The sequence below is a fragment of the Cupressus sempervirens genome, chromosome 7 (genome assembly GCF_028749045.1).
Source record: "Cupressus sempervirens isolate cs-2001-9-10 chromosome 7, ASM2874904v1, whole genome shotgun sequence".
Taxonomy (NCBI): Eukaryota; Viridiplantae; Streptophyta; class Pinopsida; order Cupressales; family Cupressaceae; genus Cupressus; species Cupressus sempervirens.
The window spans coordinates 711130774-711140892 of NC_143124.1; positions in this window are offsets into that span (position 1 = coordinate 711130774).

Consider the following 10119-nt stretch of genomic DNA (forward strand, 5'->3'; position numbering starts at 1 on the left):
CACCTTCCTCAGAAAAGTCAGACCCATTAGTTCAAAAGTTAATCAATGATGTGATGACTCTCAAGAAACAACTTCCTAAAATGAACACCCCATACCAAGATATCCCAAGAAAATATCCAGGCCAAAGTAGTTTTCAGGGAAAACAACTTACTTTACCCTCAAGTCAACAAAGATTACAAATTGAAGCTCCACCTAGCAAAAATAACATGTGTGTTTTTCATCTTACAAATGATCACGAGGGAACTTCTTGTCCTGAAAATATTAGATATCAGCAGCTTGAAGCAGAAAAAGTGGCTTCCACCAATGTAATAATAGAAGAAGAATCTTCTGAGGAACCTGGCGACTCCATAAATTATTACCTTGAGTATGAATTTGATTCTGACAAAGGTAATGACATCTTATTAACCTTAGAAGAAGCTTCCTATTTAGTCTTAACCCGAGGGCAAAGGATTGGAGCAGCTGAAACTCGTGATAAGAACAAATCAAATCCAACACTGGCCAAGGATCAAAGGGAGAAAAGAGAAAGTGAAAGTAAGTCATCACCTGTTGTAACTACTGTTCCTCAAATCCTTAGGAAGGTTGCTGATTCAAATTCCACATTTGACATTGTTGAGTTTTGTAAGACATCCAGGATACAGATTTCTCCTACAGAATATCTAAGAATGAATCCAGGTGAACTTAATAAGCTGATTGAATATGTCAATCAGTCCCCTCCTGACAAAGTAGCCAAACAGATCCATGAAGTTACAATATCAGAAGGCAACGAAATAGTTGCTCAACAAAAGAAGGAATCCTCAAAAGGAACGAAAACATAAACACAAAAATCTCATAGTCAGGAAGAGATAGTTCAACCAGACCCAATCAGTCCTGAACCCTCTTATAATCACAAGTCTAATCCGTTTTATGTTTCTCTCTTTCTACATGGCTTTAAGTTGAGTAATTGCATCATAGATTCAGGGGCTTTTGATAATATAATGCCAGTAGTAGTAGCAAAAGCTCTAGATCTTCCTTTAACCAAAACATTTGGCAAATGTTATTCCATGGATTCAAAACAGGTACCATTGGTGGGTCAAATTAAAGATGCCCAAGTGGCATTAGCTGCTTACCTAGAGAAAAGGATTAAACTCACCATTCTAGTAGCAGATATCCCCACAAGCTATGGCATGCTTCTTAGTCGGACTGTCTGTCGAGACCTAGGAGGGGAAGTTAAGATGGATTGGTCTCAAGCTATGGTACCTATTGGGAAAGAGAAAGTAACCCTATTACCTGAAGCAAAATCCAAATATACAATCTTCCCATCTGATGACCCCAAATCTCAAATCCTTTATCAAGAGACATATTTTTCTAACTATTTAATTTTGTTTGAAGATGAGAAAACATGCGAGAAGCCATTGGGCGAAGATCTGCTATGGACTCTCGAGTTTGATGGAAGTTTTTGTTTGAATGGATCTAGAGCTGGTATAGTTCTCATATCCCCTGATGATAAGAAATTCCCTTTTTCTTATAAGCTTTCCTTTGAAAATACTAACAATACAGTTGAGTATGAAGCCCTACTTCTAGGCATAGAGGAAGCAAAAAGAATGAACATCAAGCTATTAAAGGCGAGAGGGGATGCCGAGTTGATAGTGAAACAAGTTAAAGGCATATTTTCAGTCAAAAACCCAAGGCTCAAGCATTATAGAAATTGAGTATGGGACGAAATCAAAGATTTGGATGATTTTGGAATTGAAGCAATTCCCCGGGAGCTAAATGATAGAGCAGACTCTTTAGCAGTATCAGCTTCTTTGTTGATCCCCCACCCTGATTTCATGAACAAGAAGTATTTAGTGGAAATCATTCACAGACCAAGTGTCCCTAATAATAATAATTCTTGGCAAGTATTTAAAGATGATGCTCATATTAATGCTTTCTTGCAAAATGTTGAGAAGTTCTCTATGAACTATTTTGAAGGTTCAGATGTGGAATGCAGAGAGTTTTATCCTGATCCACCTGATGAAGGTGATGTGTTACAATTAAAAGGGAATGTTATACCTAAAGGCTTAGTTGAACTTGAAAATATTTTCAATAGGAAAGATACCTTCCTAGCTTAGGATTTAACACCTAGAGAAGATCCAAATGCTGATTATGAAAAGGTGAATCTAGGTGATAAGCATAACCCCAAAATCATTAATCTGGAAACATGTTGTGATGAAGGTGAGAAAGCTAGATTCATAAAGCTCCTATCAGAATATATAGATATCTTTGCTTGGTCTTATGATGATTTGAAAACTTTTAGAAATGGTAAATACAAGCACCATATTACTCTGAAACCAAGAACTTCCCCTTTTAGGCAAAAATTGAGAACGTATAATCCAAAGGTTTCTGATGCAATATTTAGAGAAATAGACAAGATGCTTAAAGCTTGAATTATTTTTCCAATCCACCATTCCACGTGGGTGGCAAACATAGTGCCAGTCAGAAAGAAAAACAAAGAAATAAGGATTTGTGTTGATTTCAGAAACCTTAATCAAGCTAGTTTGAAAGATAAATTTGCTTTACCAATAATGGATCAAATCCTTCAAACAGTTGCTGGTTCAGAAATGATGTCTTTCCTAGATGGCTTCTCAGGTTATAATCAGATAGAAGTTGCAGAAGAAGATCAACACAAAATAATGTTTACAACACCATGGGGAACCTTTGCTTACAAAAGAATGCCTTTTGGCTTAATAAATGCTGGTGCCACTTTCCAACGAGCTATGAGTTCAACCTTTGGTAATTTATTAGACAGATGTATCGCAATATATCTTGATGATATGACAGTGTTTTCTAGAAGACAGAAGAAACACCTGAAAGACTTGAGTAAAGTGCTCCAGAAATGCAGAGATCATGGAATCTCATTAAATCCCAAGAAATCAATTTTTGCTATGACTGAAAGGAAGTTACTTGGACACATGGTCTCAAAAGAAGGAATCAAAATTGACCCAGAGAGAGTGAAAGCCATGCAGCAATTATGCCTCCCTGTCAATAGAAATGGTATAAAATCCTTCTTCAGACAGATCAATTTTCTGAGAAAATTTGTGCCAGATTTTGCGAAAGTTGTCAAACCTATGGCTAAGTTACTCAGTGAGAAGAAAAATTTAAAATGGGATCAACCAGCATCAAAAGCATTCAAAGAGGTAAAAGAAGCTATTGCTAAAGCTCCATCCTTATTCCATCCTAATTTCAAAAAAGACTTCATAATGTATTGCTATGCATCTAAGCATACCATGTCAGGCATATTGTTTCAAAAGAATGACCAAGGGGAAGAGATGCCTATCTCTTTTATGAGTGTACCTATGAAGAAGCATGATCTCAACTATTCTCTATCTGAAAAACAAGCTTTCGCTATTGTAAAAGCAGTAAAGTACTTCAGGTACTATATTTTGCACTCTCATTCTATAGTGTATGTACCATCCACTACTGTCAAGAGTATTCTCACGCAACAAGATGTGGAAGTCAACAATCGAACAATGTGGGTGGCAAAAGTTCAAGAATTTGACTTAGACATCCGACCGACTAAATTGATTTGAGGGCAAGGCCTGTGTAAGCTTATTGCAGAAGGCGAAAAAGAAGAGTCAAATCCCTCTTGCTTGTTTGTAGGTCTCCAAGATGAATGGTATTCAGATATTGCTTATTTCCTAACTTACGAAAGATGTCTTGATCACCTGAAAGGAAAGGACCGATGAATGCTCCAACTCAGAGCAGCTAAGTTTGTTATAATTGATGATATCTTGTACAAAAGAGGCCTAGATGGTATGTTTTTGAGATGCGTTGATACCGATCAGCTAGATAAGTTATTGAGAACCTTCCATGATGGAGCTTGTGGGGGTCACTTTTCATCAACAGTGACATCATTTAAAATCTTGAGAAGTGGTTACTATTGGCCAGGTATGTTTAAGGCTGCTTACCATTGGGTTAGAAATTGTGAAAAGTGTCAATTGTTTACTAGGAAACCACAGTTAGCTGCCCTGCCTTTGAAACCAGTAATCATAGAAGAACCATTTCAACAGTGGGGGTTGGATTTTATAGGACCCATTAATCCAGTTTCAAGTGCGGGACATACACACATACTCACTGCTATAGATTATTTTACTAAATGGGTAGAAGCAATTCCTATTAAAGTAACAACCTCGCAAGAAGTGTGCAAATTCTTGACAAAAAACATTTTGACCCGTTTTGGTACTCCAAGTAAAATAGTGACAGATAATGCACATAATTTTTCATCCAGGGAAATTCAATTGTATTGTTACGATCATGGTGTACATTTGTCTCACTCTTCAAATTACTTCCCTCAAGGCAATGGGCAGGCAGAATCCATGAATAAAAACTTGGTTAATATTATAAAAAAATTGGTGGATGAAAAAGGAAGGGATTGGCAAAAGAGATTGTATGAAGTTGTGTGGGCCGAAAAAACTTCTCCCAAAAGAGTCATAGGTATGACACCTTTCGAGTTGGTATATGGAGTTGAGGCACAATTGTTTTTACCCTTAGAATTGGCGACATTGAATTTGCAAAAGGCAATTGAAGATGAAGTGTTTCAATCTTCCATCGAAAAGAGAATATTGTATCTTCAAAGAATTGAAGAAGAAAGAAGGGAGTTAGTGGACCACATCACCCACCATCAGGCAAGAGTTAAAAGGATCTTCGATCAAAAGGCAAGGCCTCGGAAATTCATGAAAGGAGATCAAGTACTATTATGGGATAAGAGGAGGGAACCCAAAGGAGCTCATTCTAAATTTGAAAGTTTATGGAAGGGTCCATTTGTAATATCTGAAGAACTAGGTTCCAATGCCTTCAAGCTACAGTATCTTAATGGAGATGAACTTCCCCTATCCTTCAATGGACAGGATCTCAAGCTGTACCATTTTTGAGCCTTTTCCTCATCTCATTCTAAATACCACCCTTTTTGGCTTTTCTTTCCTTCCTTGTTTCATTCTGTGTGTTGCGTCATCATCTTTTGAGTCGGTCTGCGGTCCTTAGTCACTGGATTCATTCATGATCCTTTTAGTCCCATTCCCCAATAGGAGCTGAGTGTTAGAGCTTGTAATCTTTGCCTCACCCTAACAGGTTTCGGTCCCAAGTCTTCCCATTGAAGTTGAAGTTGAAGTAGTAATTTACTTCAACTTTAGGTTCAAAGTCTTGTTGGTCTGCCATGTGATAAGCGCACTAGTTTTATCGAGTCGACCTTTGTAAACTTGAAGTCCAAGTTGATGTTGAAGCCTGATCTCTCAAAACTTCAACTTCAATTTCAGTGTTGTTTTTGTACGCTAACAATTTTTGTATGCAGATTAAAGATTGCCGAGCCATTCCAAGGTGGGTCCCAGCATAATATTTTCCCAAAGCATCTGAAGTCATTTTCAAAGAAATTTAAGGTAGCACGTGTTCGATTTGGGCAATACTTAATGGAGTATTAACAATGTCATTTCATGATTACTTGTTATGGGAAGACACGTGCGGATTTGACAGGGTATTTAAAACAAGAACACCCGCGGCGCCTTTTCCGACGAATGTCACACGAATGAGTAATGATGGTTTTTACTTGCTAAATTTGCCTCGCAATTCTCTGTCCGTCATTCCTTAAATGCATGCAGTTACCCTTTCCCACCCATCTCATTTTCTCCAAAAAAATCTCGACGCTTTTGGGTAAGAAAGGAAAATTTCGGGCTGTGTCTTTGTCAAACTGTAAGTGCATCTCCATTCCCATTTGTATTTTGGTTGTGCTTTGCTTCATTTTGAAAGTATTTAAAACCTGGTCCTATAGAATTGTTGTCATAAAAATCATGATGCTTTTTCAGCCAAAAATGCCCAAATTAGAGAAGCCGCCATTACTCAGTTCCTTGCTTGAAATTCATGATATGTTTTTGGTTAATAGAAATTTATCTGAAGTTGTTGAAAGAACCAAAACTACTCAGTCAAGTCCCATTTACCAGAGGCTAGTTGATAGTGGTTTACTAGAAGCCGTCGATTTTCCCGCTGCAATCCCATGCCCAGAGCTCATCCTCGAATGTGCAAACCATTATGACCTTGTTTCAAGATGCATTAAGAAAACCTTGGGGGAAGTAGTTGTCAAAATTAATAGGACCAGTGTCAATTCTGCCCTCAGGATTCCTCATAAAGAACCCTATGAGCCATGGACATTCGGAGAAGCTGAACACCTGTATGCCGCAAACAAAACCAGCTACGGCACCAAGATTGCCCAGTCCTGGCTCTTGAAGCCTGCAGAGGGAGGTTCTAGGTTGGTAGTTGTCAAAATTAACAGGACCAGTGTCAATTTTGCCCTTAGGATTCCTCATAAAGAACCCTATGAGCCATGGACATTCGAAGAAGCTGAACACCTATATGCCGCAAACAAAACCAGCTACGACACCAAGATTTCCCAGTCCTGGCTCTTGAAGCCTGTAGAGGGAGGTTCTAGGTTGGTAGTTGTCAAAATTAAGAGGACCAGTGTCAATTCTGCCCTCAGGATTCCTCATAAAGAACCCTATGAGCCATGGACATTCAAAGAAGCTGAACACCTATATGCTGCAAACAAAACCAGCTATGACACCAAGATTGCCCAGTCTTGGTTCTTGAAGCCTGCAGAGGGAGGTTCTAGGTTGCCTAAATCGTTGACCATCAAACACTTCATCAAGGAGATTGTAGATATTGTGTTCCTGCTGAATAGAATTAAGGGAAATGAATATGCTTTCCATTGGGAGTCTTGGATGTACTTCTTCATACAGAAGATAGTTGAAGGTGTCAAATTCATTGATTGGTCAGACCTAATGGCAGAAAACTTGCATAAGGGCTTGATAGATGTTACCAATTGCGGTCCATTTTTCTTGTCCTCTTATTTGATTAATACCCTACCCGCATCCAAAGATTGGGACTATCTTCCACATATACCTTGGGTAGATGACATGCCTATCTACCAATATTACAAAGATCTCCAGGAAGATATAACATGCAAAGAGTTTAAGAAGGTCAATGATGTTTTTTTAGGGAAACTGGTTTTTGAACTATAAGGTCGAGAAAATGATAGGATGTCAGAAGAAGCCATGCAGGTTGTGCAAATTTATGGTTGTTATTTCATTCAATTTCCTAGATTTACATATATCAGAGTGGGTGGTTTTCTTGGTGAACCTTTGAAATTACCACGCTATTGTTCAGATTCTATAGTGTTGTCAGAAATGTGTAGGCAGTTTACTTCTCTTGTTGAGTCCTTTCAAATTTCCAAAAAATCCTCTTCAGTATTCTTTTCAATTAAAATTGGACATTATAGATGCCCCAATTTGAAAGAAGCCATATTATCAGCCAAATCTTTAACCCGCTTATGTCTTAAATCATTCACCTCTCGGTTAGATTTTGACTACACCGGCTTTATTAGAAACAATGTCAAAAATGCAGCTTCTCTCTTTCATTCACCACAATTAGAGGATTTCTGGGCGAACTGTCATAATGAATTTGAAGTGAGGAAGAGGCTATGGTCACACTTGACCATTAAAAAAGTCATCATGTTCAATGTGGAGTTAGATACGTGTGGGCTGAAAGATGATGATTCTGAAGGTGTGCTTGATCAATTTTACATGGATCAGATTGAATGCATGCCTATCCCTGAAATCGATTGGGAGAAAAGGGAAGAAAATAATGTATATGCCTGTACCAAGGATGTAATAGTAAGAACCGCCAAATGGATAAAATCAAAAGCAGCAACTACTCCAAGCTTTTCTGAGAAGTCTTCAAGAAGCAAGGGTAAAAGGACTGCTCATAAGCAAACTAATCGAAGTGTCCCTGATTCTGTTGCAGGTCCACTTGAAGTTGAACTTGAAGCAGCTCCAAAAACACTTCAACTTCAAGTTCAAGAAGAAACTCCAAAAGGAAGGAGAGTAACCCACTCAATCACGAAGAATGCATTAGCCATCAAAAGAAAAAGCACCATAACAATGGACTTGGAGACAGTAGAAGACCTATCTATGGCAGATAATGTACCTAAATCCCAGAATTCTCCAATGGATACCGAAAATCAAGAAAGTAATCTCCCCTTAGTTAAATGTTCCCCTGCTACCGTAAAGGATCAAACAAATCCTAAATGGCTGGAGAAATCAATGGAGAAGAAGAGAAGTATGGTCCCAATATCTATGCCTATTGATGACCTAGTCAGCAAGTGCCTTGGTAAGGCACCCAAAGTAAAAAAAGCAAGGATTGAAGCAAGAATTAATTTTGACAAAAGTTTAGGTCGATGGGCAGCAGAGATAGCTACACCACCTGATGGGAGCTCTCATGATTCTGTAGTGCCTCAAGATTTCCAAATAACAAAGGTTGATTTGGGAAAAGGAAACTGTGAAGTAGATATGAGATTCTTTGAGGTATCCAATAAGAAGATTGTGGAAAGAGTGTGGAAAGACGGGCAAGATAAGCAAGAAATGAAGGAGACAATAAAGAACATGGCACAGTACATTAACGCTATCCTGCATCCTAAAGCAAAACCAATCCGTGAGATGTCAGCCATTATTGACGTATCCTCTACAACCAATCAACAATCATTGGAGAACCTGCATAAGTGCAAAGCAATAGGCAAAGTAGCAAGTGAATGGTTCCAAGATGTTCTACTTAACACCGTAAAACACATTGGACATTTCGATTATGCCTCAAAGGAGATATCAAACATTACCAAAAAAGTGGAAGTAAGTAATGAAGGATATGAAAAAGTGAAGAATAATTGGGCAAAAGTGGTAATATCACTAGAAGATGTGCAAGAATTTGGCTTGCAGAAATTTCAAGCCGAATGCCCTATAGCCGATCTTGATGAAAAAACTATGTACGTCATAAAAGATTGCATTGAATGGCGAAATGAAACACTGGCACAAGGGATATCTGAAATCAAAGAAGCATTACAAGAACTTAAGGTTATACATCAGATTATTCAGAATGACCTTAAGTGGTTTGTAAAATAGTTCATGGAAAAAGAAGATGACTCTGTTGCCCAATCAGACGAGATAATCAAAGAGGTCCAAAAGAAATTTCAAGAATGGCAGGACAAGAGGACACCAACCAAGCAGGATTTCTCCAATGTGGCACACACTGAAGCTATGTTGATTATCAATCTGAAGCACTTGGAGATGCACGAGGAAAAGGCTGCTGAACTAAAGAAGATAAAGGAAATTTGGAAGCAACGGCTTGCCTACATTGGTCTTCCACATCAATCCGTTATTTTTGCCTTTTCAACTGCCTACGAAATGTGGAAGATGGCGAGAGGTGCGATTGGTGGAGACAGTGCAACCTGATCAAGAATCGCTTAGCTACAGTTTCTTTGTCATTTTGTTTTCTTGCAATTTTAGTTATCAGTTATTTTCAAAAGACAATTAACTCCTGGAAGGGTAATTTTGGCTTGAGTCTAGCCCCATGCCTATAAATGTAATAATTAGTATTGTTTAGGGGGTTCAAATTTCTCCAATAGACCGGTAGACAAAACTACTTTTGTTTATGGTTTTATTTCCAGTTTAGAAGTAACATTTCAGAACTTTGGCAGACATATGAAACTCTATAGTTTGATTTTGGGTTGAAAGCTTTGTAAGTGGATACTATTATCTGCTTATTTTTTTGGTATTTCTATAGATACTATTTAAGCTTTTAGCTGCACCTGTTATTGATTTTGAAATTGTGAACTCTGAATTTGGAAATTCTGTGGGAAATTGGTTCATGAAACTTGCCTGCTCGATAATTTAATTTTCAGCTATGTGGATCATTTTGATAATTAAAATCGAGTGGTTCTTTTGCATTAAAGTTTGTTTCATATTGATGAGATAAAATAAGTTGTTTCAACACCTCCAACAGATTACATTCTTGGAAAGTTATTCTGTTGAGTTTATTTGGTTAAAACTTTCAATGCAATAAAGGTAGCTGCACCTGTTTCAATCGAAGAAATTTTAAGCAGAGAATTCCTAAGTTCTTCGAATAGGAATTCATTTTTTAGTTTACATTCTTCTCTCTATTTTGATATATGAACATTCATGGGAAAAACTATTCACTAACATTCAATTATCATTTAACTATTTTGTATTCTTTTCCTTTATTATAGTTTATTCTTATAAACAATAATTTTACAATTAAATTGCCTAGATC